The sequence below is a fragment of the Nyctereutes procyonoides genome, unplaced genomic scaffold (genome assembly GCF_905146905.1).
Source record: "Nyctereutes procyonoides isolate TBG_1078 unplaced genomic scaffold, NYPRO_anot_genome, whole genome shotgun sequence".
Lineage (NCBI taxonomy): Eukaryota > Metazoa > Chordata > Mammalia > Carnivora > Canidae > Nyctereutes > Nyctereutes procyonoides.
Window position 1 is genome coordinate 6,234,632 of NW_026575131.1, and position 13,043 is coordinate 6,247,674.

The 13,043-nt window shown below is 34.5% G+C and overlaps 1 protein-coding gene across 6 annotated transcripts in view; it reads right to left on the bottom strand.

Annotated features, from left to right (window-relative positions):
• The window catches only part of PPARG (peroxisome proliferator activated receptor gamma), a 131,288-nt gene that overhangs the window by 102,819 nt on the left and 15,426 nt on the right, over positions 1-13,043 (bottom strand). For 3 of the 6 annotated variants that reach the window (XM_055343632.1, XM_055343633.1, XM_055343631.1), the window contains exon 2: positions 7,336-7,408. The exons of the other annotated variants lie outside the window; for them this stretch is intronic. The gene's annotated coding sequence lies outside the window, so the exon portion shown is untranslated. The remainder of the gene's footprint in view (positions 1-7,335; positions 7,409-13,043) is intronic. 6 annotated transcript variants of the gene reach the window in all.

Consider the following 13,043-nt stretch of genomic DNA (forward strand, 5'->3'; position numbering starts at 1 on the left):
CACTTAAGGTGAAAGTCAAGTCACTCCAACACATTCCAGCCACCAACCCGTCCCAGGTCAGCTATTCTTTGAAAGGATGTGAACTTAAAGGAAGTTAGTTTACTTTGTCAGACACAGAGGCACTGCAATTTTTAGAAGTGTGACTTCTTCTAGTAAGCACTTTTTCTGGTAAAATGTAGTAGAGTACAGATCTGTTACATGTCACTCTTTTCATATTGGTGCTTAAAATAAAATTAAAAAAACAGCTAACTAATACAATGAAGGGGCTTAATCTTCTTGAATGAAAATATTTTTAAAACATACTGAACAGTTGGAGAAATTCTTTGAACTCCTATCTCGCAGATAAGCACTTAAGCAAATTATTTTGTTATTTCTTATTGTGTGACAATATACTGTTGTGGGGCTTGAAATGCAGAGATACCTCAATCATTTCAATAAATTGCTCCTGCTACTGAATGGGCCGCAGCAGGTAGGACAACCAGGTATGTTCCTATAAATCGTTAAATTACTGAAAACACATAATCACCATTAGGGAAAGAAATAGCAGCAGGTCAAAAGGCAAAAACCACATTCTGTTCCATTTTAACTGGTAAAAAGAAAGTACAGGTTAAGGAATAAAGATGTGCACCAACAACAGATTTTCAAAAAAAATTAATATGTGCTAGGAAATAATTGTCCTGAGGCAAAATGTAATTCTTATGTAGTATTACAGTATAATGGAGTGGCTTCCACTCAAATCCCACTCTTAAAAAATGACTTGGATTTGGTGAGTGGAGCACTGGTGACTCTTAGCTTGAGTGGGATAGAATAAGTTACTTGTCCTTTGTCTATTTTGATTTCATTTGAAGATAAAAATTTAAGGCAACAATTATAGTCATACCTTAAAGACATATAATGGTAAGAATTTTCTAAGCTCCTTAGACATCTGATTTGACTTGAGCCTCATAATAAACATCTCCCACTTAACTGATAAGGAAATCGCGATCCCAAGTTTTTAAGAAATTGCCAATTAACAGAAGAGGAAAGATTACAACCCAGGTGTCCTGGCTCCCAAACAAGGATATTCTCTCGAATGACTGAGTTAGGGCTCTTCTAAAGTATAACTGTTGGTCAGTGTTGGTAAAAAGTTGAGTATTAAACATCTCTTTAGTAGTAGGAAAAATCATCTTCATTGTATGTAATTATTATAATACTTCCTGAATGACACAACTTATATTTCAGTGAAAGCAACAAAAAATGTTTCATGGTTTGATAGTCATGCTAGATTTCTCCGGATACTCAAAATAGATTGCTAAAAAAAAATCCGTTCTTGTCAATTATATTTATATGTCAGTGGTTTCTTTTGGACACAAAAGTGCTCTCAATTTTACGACACTCTCTGGAAGAAGTTCAACAACACATTGTTAATACTCTACTCCTACAAAATAATTTTAAAGCTCCATGGGAATTTAGATTTGCACAAGTTATTAGGATGTGACCTTTCCCTTAGATTTTCTTATTTTAGGATTGACTTAACATGGTATTTCCCCAGTGGGAGCTGTTGTACTTCCTTCGCAGATAAGAAAAATAGCAATCACAAATTATAGTGAGTAAACTTAGGGAACCATATATTTCTGTGATGCACATGAAACCAAAATCATAAAAGGAGGCTGCACTATGTACTCCTTGAGTTTGAGAGGAAAGCCATGTGGCTTGTTAACAAAAGAAAACAAAAGTCATGCCATTATGGTATTTCCCTGAAATTTATACTTAATTGTTTTTTGTCCTAGCTACCAAGTCTTATGACTTTTAAAGATTATTAAAGATGTTTACGTCACTAAATTTCCTATGTCCGGACTACTGAGAGTATAAAAGATTAAAAATACCAAACTTTTAATAATTTCAATGATTTCAGATCACAGGATTTGGATTGAAGGACAAGGAGTTCATCAGTATAAAGAAAAAAAATTGAATAACAGAGTTGTTTCACTTTATGTTCCTTGGAATAATAGTGGCTTCCAATTATTGATCTCTTAGGACATGATACTATGACAGAATTTAGGCACATTATTATATATTATATATTATTATATATGAGTTATTCAAAGTATCATAGTCAAGCATGCTACAGCTGGGACTCTAGAGCTCCTTACTGTTATTTTTTTCAATAGGCAAACAAAACTTTGGAAGGAGAGATGATGAAGACACATACATTTTTTTCTAACTAGGTGCCAAAATCAATAATTTTTTAGTGTTAGTTGATAGAAATATTAAGAAATTATGAAAAGATTAAAAATATTTTCTCTTTTTAAGAATCAAGGTACAGGATATAAATGAGAATTAAGTAACTGTTAAAAGTAATTTTTTGTATCCTCTCATCATATTTATTCAGTAGGTTTTATTAAAATTACTTGAGTACACAGCTTCATGTATTACTCAAGAATCTCAAATAATCAAACCTACCATGCATTCTGCTGTTTAGCTGTTAATTCAGAATCTCTGTATCACACAAAAGTTTTTCTTTCAGGCTTAATTTTTAGGAATTTAACCCTCAACATTTTACAGCTGTGACTAACATTTTTAAGTAAAGACAGTACCCACTGTGATTGACGGACATTTTTTCACAAAATATTATATAGTTTAGACAAAGCTAGGTTTTAAAACATTGTTTCAAATAGAGAATTTAGAAATCATTTATCACAATCCCTTAAATGCATAGACATTGAGGGCCAAGGGATAACATTGTATTTATCAAATACTACACAGACATATAAAAATCTGTGTATACGTTTATTAAGAACTGGAAGGCAATGTATAGAATTGAATAAGAACATTATAGACAACTCTCTTCTTCAAACGATCTGTATTGTGATTACATTGCTCATTTGATATTAAAAATACAGTATACTATATTATAGTTAAAACCTATAATCTCTACTTCATGTCATTAACTATAACACTTACCCCTCAAATGAAAGTTTAGAATGAAAAGCAAATACCTAGGTGGCTCAGCGGTTGAGCACCTGCCTTTGGCTCAGGGCGTAATCTCGCAGTCCCGGAATCAAGTCCTGCATTGGGCTCCCCGAATGGAGCCTGCTACTCCCTCTGCCTATATCTCTGGCTCTCTCTGTGTGTCTCTCATGAATAAATAAATAAAAATTAAAAAAGAAAGCAAAGACAATCACTCCTAATCTTTTTCCTGTTCACTGTGACCTATTTTAACCATGTAATTTTGTATCTTAAAATTTTTCTCTAGATCTTTATTCTAAAATGACTATTCCTCTCAAATATTCAAACTCAAAATTTAGAATATTTGATTTAGATAAATCTTTTTTAAACAACTGATTTGTATCCACCTCTGTGGAAGTCTTGCTTTGCTAAATCTGCATTTTCAAAAGCAGCCATTCCCTTCTAACTAGCAACATGTGGACCTGAAGGCCATGAAGCACTCGCAGCACAATCTTTACATTTTACTTAAATTGGGCATAATCTCAGGAAATCATCTGCAACTCCTTGCAGTTAAGTAGGTTTTTTTCTAAGCCAAGAACAAAACAAAACAAAAAACACTAAAAACTCCATGTTATTCTGATACCTAAAGTTAGTAAAGCTCCTCATTCTCTACCCTCATTTCACTATCACACAGAGCCATTGCTATATGATAATATATTTAAATGAACAGAAAGCATTTAAATGTATGCTTTGGAGGAAATCCGTTTCTGTTCATATTGCTGGTAACATATCTCCAGAGCAATTTGAAATGTCTTCAATACTAATAATGCAAGGCTAATATAGAGTTGCTCCAACCCATTAACAAAGAAACTCCTCTTCCAGCAACACATCTGAACAAAATTATTTTTTAAAAAGTCAAATATGTGCATGAAGATACTCATTGTATGTAATGATATAAGAGTAAGTAGCAACTGTAAAATAATAATAAAAAACTTGAAACCACTTCAAAACTGGCTTTGTAAATTATGTGGTATCATTAAGATGTATTATTGTGTTGCTACTACAACAAATCTGGAAGCCACGTAGAAACTAAGATTTATACGATCTAACAGTAAAAGAAGCAAAAATGCTACATATGCCATAATTATCAGTATGTAAAAGATTGGACACATTAACAAGAACTAGGGGAAACTATGCAGAAATAAGAATAGGACAGCATGTGTGATTAACTTGATCTTTTTATTTAAAAAGTACTTTCGGGGTACCTGGGTGGCTCAGCAGTTGAGTGTCTGCCTTTGGCCCAGGGCATGATCCTGGGATCCCAGGATCGAGTCCCACATCAGCCTCCCTGCAGGGAGCCTGCTTCTCCCTCTGCCTGTGTCTCTGCCTCTCTGTATCGCTCATGAATAAATAAATAAAATCTTTAAAAACTAAAATAAAAATAAAAAGTATTTTCAGCTTTTCAGTCATAAAAATGTCTTAAAAGAATTTAATGTAAAGGGAAACAAACCCAATAATCAAAATGCAAAAGCAAAAGTAATATATCCTAGCTCCTAATGTTATTTCTAAAAGTACCACCTACCTGCCTTTTAGGTTTTACAAGTAAACATTATCTATGTTCCAATCGTGAAGCCCTGCATTCATACACAGCGGTATAGCTAGGCAGAGAGTTTATTTACAGAGGGCAGGACTGAACTTTGCATGTGAGCACATACAGAAAATGATAAAGATCATTGTGTCCTATTAGTAATTTACGGAATTGTGATTTGCTCCGCCCAGTACACCTATGATTGAATTCCTCAACCATAAAATCATTGGGACCAAACAAGTCCTGATATCTTTTATCTTAAACCCTTTTTTCTCCCTGACCATCAGTTAACATATTTCTTATGGTGCTTTTCTTCTTTTTATAGATTCATTTGTCTTAGTTATAAATTAACCCCACAAGGGATCCCTGGGTGGCGCAGCGGTTTGGCGCCTGCCTTTGGCCCAGGGCGCGATCCTGGAGACCCGGGATCGAATCCCACGTCGGGCTCCCGGTGCATGGAGCCTGCTTCTCCCTCTGCCTGTGTCTCTGCCTCTCTCTCTCTCTCTCTCTCTGTGACTATCATAAATAAATAAGTTTAAAAAAAAAAAAATAAATTAACCCCACAAGCAACTCTCCCTACCACCCAACTCTGTTTCCTGTGTACCATGTTTCTTTTTATATGCACAATTGATGATCTAGGCTAGGGGCCATTTAAACTGCCAGTTGATAAATGACACCCAAGGTATCATCTCTAGATTAATAATAAAATTAAAAACTCCTCAGGATAAAGGCCCTCAAGCAGAGATTCTCCTCACAGCTGGGCACCCTGGCAAAGAAGTAAAGTTAACTGGTGGAAACTTCCATTATTTCTTTTACGCTTTTCAGAACAATTGTGGTAAAAGATCTACAACAGAAAAATTTACCATTTTAATCGTTTTAAAATGTGCAGGTCTGTAGCACTGAGTAAATTCACACATTGTTCAACCATCACCACCATGCATCTCCAGAACTTTCTCATCTTCCCATACTAAAATTCAAACTCCCCACCTGTCCCTCCTCCCAGATCCTGCTACTTGCTGTCTTTTCTGAATTTGCTCTAGGTACAAACTTCCGTTTTTTTCTCAGTTCACTTGAAGTGTGTAAAAATAGTGTAGTTTACTAAACTGGATGAACACAGAGTTGCTAATAAAATAAAAAACTTCACAGAGGAATGCCTAATACATAGCATTTCATTTTTCTGCTCAAAGGCTTGGATTCGGACCAAACACTCATGTTCAGATGCCAAAGTATATACTTGCCCCTTACTTTGTCTTTAAAGAGGCTGGTCTTTTCATTTTAAATGGCTTTAGGTTTTTCTAAAGTTACACTGATTTTCTAAGCAAACTTAATGCTGCTATTTTTAAGAATCAATGTTCCCTTAGTACTACTTAAAATCACTGAATTCCCAGAAATTTTTACCTAAAAATAGTGTGATCTTCCCTCATCTTCACCATTCAACTATAATTCTTAATTCTCTTAACTCTAAGTTCAGGTGTTGCCTTGGGTAATGAAGATTGGTGGGCCAAGAAACTATTAATGAGATCTCAACACTTTCACTGTTTGGGTTTGAAAATTCAAATCAGATCCTGATCATCACCAACTATAAACTTTGCTAAGAGATAGTTCCCAAGGAGGCAGAGCTTCATGGAGTTTTATCATTCACAAGTCTTCTAGGGGACTGGAAGTAACTGGCTGAAGTATTAAAGTGGAGCCCGAGCTTGTGGAGGTAGAGACGATAGTGTGCCTACTAGGATCAAGAAACAGCTCAAAGAGTCTCCTTGATGAAGAGAATGCTCTTGCTTCCCTAAGATGTGCAAACAAACAGAAACTCACCCTATAAATCAGTGAAAATCTAATGAGAACGATTATTTAAGGACTCCAGTGGGACTTTTAAAGAGCTTTTTATTTTGAAATAATTTGAGGCTTACAGAAAAGTTGTAAAGACAGAGAGCTCCCATGTACCCTTCACTTTGCTTCCCCTACTGTTGACATATTACAACACAGCACAATGACCCAAACTAATAAATTAACATTGGCACAATACAATAAACTACTTTCTATGGACTTCATCAGTTTTTCCACTAATGTACATTCTCAGCTCCGGGATCCAATCCAGGATCCCACACTGCATTTAGTTGCCATGTCTTCTCATTCTTCTCCAAATCTTGGGTAGTTTCTCAGTCTTTTTTTTTTTTTAACAGCTTTATTGAGATATAATTGATATACAAAACTGCACATATTTAACTGTACATTTATTTATCCAGTCATTTATCTGTATCAGTGTGGAATCATGTATATATGTATTTTATTTGGGGAGCTATAATCCAATAATGTATTTATTTATTTTATTGTTCAAATTATTTCAGTTTTGGCCATTAGGAGCTGGAAAAATATGAGCAATAAAATAAATAACTGTAGTATCAGATTTTAACTCCCCAAATAAAATATATAGAGATGAGTATCGGATACTGAAACTTCTTTCTCCTTTGTGAGCAAGGATCATGGTCCCATGGCCCAGAAGGAACCAGGCAAGATATTTTTATTTTTATCCCAATTTAATTGTATCATAGAAACCTAAAATAATGTACTTGAGACTTAATTCTAAGGATCTAAGTTATTTTTCAACTTCTAGGTCACTTTCCTATCTTTGTTTTGTCTTAGACAAATACACTACTGTGTTCTCCTTCAACTGACTGGAAAATCATACAGCAGAAAGTATTCTGATAGCCAAAATAAAAGCTAAGACATTTTACAATAAAGTACTATGAAAAATTTGCCCATTCTTTTGAAAAGATACTTTAAAATACCAATTTAGTATAATAAATTCTGCCTTTACCTACCCTGAAAGGGCGACTCTTGTTTGAGAAAATGGCCTTCTTGTATGCTGCGGTTTAGAGTTGGCTTCTTTCAAATCTGAACAATTAAAAAAAAAACACACACAAAAACATTTGATATACACATACTCAAAATTTTTATACAACCTACAATGCCAAAATGTACAGGCACAAATAAATGTATTTTCTCTGTTGGATTTCATTCTGAATGCTTGTTTTCCCTTAGCTTATTTTTATATTCTCTAAAAGTAACCCACAGACTACCAACTATAAATCATGCAGGGCTGGATAATCTTCTTAAATAGACATGTATTAGATTTACTTCACCTACTTTCCTATTCTGTCACTGATCATGAGTTAAGGTCCTTTATCTTATCCACCTTTAATGTCAAATTAATAATGAAATCTACATTACTGGACAGACTTAAGGAAAACTAGATCTTAAAAGAATTAATAATCTCAAAAGACAGGTGTTTGCCAAAAGTTATACATAGCAAATATGCTATTTATTAAAATACAGAACCTCATTCTAGATGGCATATGCCTATTAATCCTACAGTAAAAGTATAGTCATGTATCACAACCATTTAGGGACAGTAGATGTAGCACATTCCATGTGGAGATTTTTAAAAGGAAGACCCAGAGAGCAAAGTATTCAAGTAAATGTGCCAAAGGTCTCAGGATTCATATCCTTGGCTCTTATGAAGGGCTCAGGGATCCTAGAATAGCTGTACATTCCATAAAGACAAAACAGTATCTACTGCCAAAAGCCTTATCATCAGGGCCTTAATAGCCCGAACTTCCAGACCCAATGATCTGCACGGTCTAACTTATACAAAATTCCAAATTTTTTTCTTTTTAAATTCTATACTTTTGCAAACTTGGAACTCACAAAAACTATTCTATTATCTGATATATAAGATCAAAGTAGTGGATTATGAGTAAAAAACATTTTCCCATTTTGTTATTTCTAACAGGAAAGACTATAAACCATAGCATTTTGTTTGTCTAGCATTAGTAAGTACTTCTCTTTGGGGATTGAAAACTTAACGTAGACTCAACATTAATAATAATTGCTTGTTTTCAGAATGGGACATATACTTCTATAGGAAAAGCTGATTTGTCCATGTTTTAGACCTATATGTTTTGTTTTCTGACTGATTACTGACTTGTAGCAGAGCAATTTACATACATGCCTTCTGTTAGTCAAAAACAAAAGGAGTATCTACACCAAAACTACTCATTGTATATAACATAAATAACACATGAGAAACAACTTTATCTATAATGGATTATCACTCTGACTTTTTTTTACATAAGTTAAAAAGGGCTTAAGTATATGGGGGAGAAAAGGAAGAATATTAATAAAGAAAAATTGGAACAAAATTTCTATCTGAAAAATTAAAGAATGCTGACTCCAGGTTAAAATTAAGTCATAACAGCTTTCCTTGACACTGATCCCAATTTCCCTTTGAAATACATATGAATTCATTAAAAGGTAGACAAGAAGAAAGTAAACTGCCATGTATTCCAGTTTCTGGCCCCAAGAGTTGGATCAAAGAGTAAACTGGGTCGACCCCTGCAGCTTTCAGAGGCAGAAAGGATTCTTTAACCTTCCCCAAACCCTTCCATAGCTAAGATCAGTAATCTCCTCCCTGTATCCATTTAGAACTGTACTGTACGACACATAGAAGGTACGGTTTCCAAACATAAACTATAGTCAGGAAGAAACAAGATTCATTCTAGGGGTAATATATACCGAAGATTATAGTTCTTTCACATTCTCTACCTGGTTAAATTGGTTTGTATTCATTAGATTATAAATCCTTTTACTCATCCCTAAATGCCAAAGAACTAGGCTGTGTAAACAGCAGACCAACCCCTGACATTTCAACAGAACCCACGGTAGATAGGGGCTGTTCATACCTACTCATCCAACTTTTTAGGTTCGTTTTTTTCTCCCAACTTTCTAGGTTCTGCTAAAAGTCATCTCTCAGATGTAGGTAGATAATAATGCAGGCCAGGGGGCAATTTACTCAGACTAAGTTGTCAGAAATGGTACAAATGGTAGATGTTGACTTCAGAAATAGAAAAATAATTAACAAGGAAAGCCACCAAAAACTTATCAAACAATTACTTCCCCCAAAAGCTCTGGGTCTAGATAATTTTCTAGATTATTTTTTTCTAACTCTCAAGGAAGAGATAATTTTCTTTTTTTTTCTTTTTTTTTTCTTTTTTTGTTAGTTTTCTTGTTACAAAACTATATGAATAGAAAAAAAATAGTGACCAAATTAATTTTTCAAAAGTAGCATAATACTGGTATTAAAACGTAACAAAAAACAGAGAAAAATTACCAGTCCTACTGATTAATACTAATTGAAAGTTATAAATAAAATGATAATGAACAAATCCAATCATATACTAAAAGAGCAAACCACCATAATTATGTTGGATTTACCTCAGGCAAAGATTTACCATCAGAATATCTATTAAATAATATGCCACAGCACTAGGTCAAATTTTAAAAGAAACCAGATGATTATCTCAAACAATGCAAACAAATACTCAACAAAATTCAACACCCATTCTTGACATTGTTCCTTTAGAAAACTAAGAAACTTTAATAATAGGAATATTTATCTCACTCCAATTTACAACTAATATCATCTTATTTGTTAAGTACCATAGCAGCATTTCCCAAAATGTGTTCTATAGATAACTAGTTCCTTAAGACTTTCCAACAGAAAAAGTTTTCATCACAAAACAAATTTGCATGTTACTCCTTTTCTGAGGATTAATAAGGTACATAAGCATTGTATATACTCTATGGGCCCTACATTTAAAAAAATCAACAATAACAATCTGCCTTAACTCAATAGTTCTCAAACTTATCTAAACATGTCTCTTCACTTCCTATTATTTCACTCCTCAACCCACTTTACTGTGGTTTTTGTCGCCCACCCTTCTGCTGAAACTAAGGCAAAACTTACAAGTTCTTTCCTTCTTGCTAAATGCTTTAGACTTTCTTGATTTTCACTCTATTTATCCAAAGCTGTGCTGGTAAATGTTTAACAAGCGGTTTCTCCTTACAGGGAAAAATGCTCTGGTTGGCAGCGTCTGCCAATTTCTGTGATGTAGACTCCCACCACGACTGAGTTCAAGCTACCCATGTGATGTCACTGAGCAGTGTTGGGAAGAGCTGGTGCAATGGCACAAGCCACCAGGTATTTCCATTTGGATAAAATCAACATGAACACAACAATGTAAAATAATTAGGAAGTGCCGGTGCTATGTTTATCACCTTTGTTGTTGTTGTTTGACATGTTGAACTGCAAGTATACACTATTGTATTTTTAAATAATAGCCGTGGATGATAATGGGCTCACAGAAATGCTGAAAATCTAACGAGCTGGTCTAAGCTGGCTCCGGCACACTGGTTTTCTGCAGTATTTGATATTTTGTCCATCCTTTACCACTGAAACAGTCTCCTTTAGCAGCTTGGAGACCACTTTCTCCTAGTTCTTATCCTGTCACATGACGACTATTCAGTGCCTCTTCTTTCTGAGGTTTTCTATCGTATGTGTCCTGAAAGTTCTTTCTTGGGTCACTCTTACCCATAAACACATCTGCTTGTTTATAGCTCCCAAACCTTTATCTGTAACCACAACTATTCTCTCAAGGGTTCTAAGTCTGTGTTTCTAAATTTTGGAGGGACATCCCTACCTAAGAGTCTTTGGGAACCTCAACCTCAACACCACCCAAACTAACTACCCATCTTCTCCCTCTAAAGAACCAAAGAAACACAACTCAACACATAAGTGGGCCACTCCTCGTTCCCTGCAAGATTAAAAAGAATTCCATTCTTTACTCAGGTCTTTCAAAATACATTCTAGAAGACTCAGTTCATAATCACAAGCAACCTTTCTCCTATCCCTTTTCCCTACTTCTATTCAATTTTTTTCACACACCACCCTCTCCAAAATGTCTCCTTCACCAAAACCTCTCCCACTAAACATTTTCTTCATTCCCATCCCAGTAAATTTATAATCTCTCCCTCTTCCTCCCTTTCTCAGCACTTTATCATGTCCTCCAGCTTTCACATCAAGTCCCTTTCTACTCATTCTCCAGCACTTCCTCACAAAAACTAGGAAATGACCTTGCAAGATCAACTTTCTAAGGGTAAAGAGAAAGAGTGTTGTATTGTCAAAAGAAGATTCCCTTTGGGGAATCAGGGGAAAATGAAAATAAATGAACATGCCCAAATGACTAATTTTTTATCCCATCAAACCAAATCTCTATCCTTCCCCTAAACAGCTGACTGATTCCATTAGAGGCCAGACTCCAGAAGGGCCAATTATATTCCTTCCCTAGATTTTTATAACATTCATACAAAATTTGCTATTATATTTACCTATCCTAGCATGACAAAAAAAAAAGTCTTTATTTTGATTAAGAAGAATCTAAGAGAGAAAGAAAAATGGAAATGAAGAATCTCTTAACAGTGGTGGTTTTAAGTGATGGTCGAATTAATGAATGTAAGTTAAAGATTTGGTGATATGGCTTACCTTGCCACAAGTACTTCAAGTTTCTTAGCACTTAGGAGACAAACTGATGCAGTGAACTGAACCTGAAAGTTTAGATTTAATCCATAGTTACACCTGAATATGGCTATACTTGTGTAGATCTAATTGCTAAGTGTGGAACGGTGGTAGTGGTAGTGGTGGTGGTAGAGTGTAGACATTTCCTTCTCTGGCAAGTTAAATACTGCAAAATTAGGCTTTTGTTAAAGAGTGCAAGACAGGGTGGCTATGTTCAAACTGCTTGGGTTCAAAACCTCATATTATCACCTGGCAGATTATTTTTATGTTTCTGTGCTTATTTCGTCATCTGCAAAAGAGAGACAATAGTGTGTACTTTCTATGGTTGTCAGGAGAATAAAATGAGATAATGTATGTGATGCTTAAAATAGAGCCTGATATAGAATAAGTACTCGACAAACATTAAATATTACTATCGATAGCTAGATTACTTTTTTGGTGCTTGAGACAATTAAAGAATAGTCAGTTAGAAGGATAGTTAAATGGAATTTTGGTGAAAGAGTTTGGAGTAAAGGGTAGACTGAATGGAAAGAAAGCATTCTCTAAACAGGAAATCATATGGTTATATTTATAAATCAATTATAAAATAAGCTATCCTAGTGACAACATTACTCCAAAAAGTCATGATAGCTATTTAGGATTAGGAAGTAAAATGAGACTGTAGATTTGAAATAAAAACTGACAATTATTTTTTGAGCATCTGATACTTGTTAGCAGTGTTCTGGGCACTAAGGATAAAGAATGAACAAAACAGACAAATGTTCCAGCTCTTGTGTAATGGCATATACAAAGATGTAATAATAATAATAAAAAAAAACCTAGATCCTGAAGGATCATGTGATATACCTCATATATCTGTCATTTGGAAAAGAGAAATAAAACTAAAGTTGTTAGAGACAATTAGTAGTTTCTTCAACAAGTTACTATGCTTTACTAGATTTACAAGTCAAGGTCTACTGACCCCCTCCCTCCCAAGCGAAGATTAGTGGTTAAAAAATCCTTTATAAAACCAAAGTCCATGTATAAGTGATAATCAATTTTATTTCATCTCAGAAAGAGCAACATAAACATTTTATGTGAAATTCAGAATAGAGACATCCCTACTTCATCATTTGA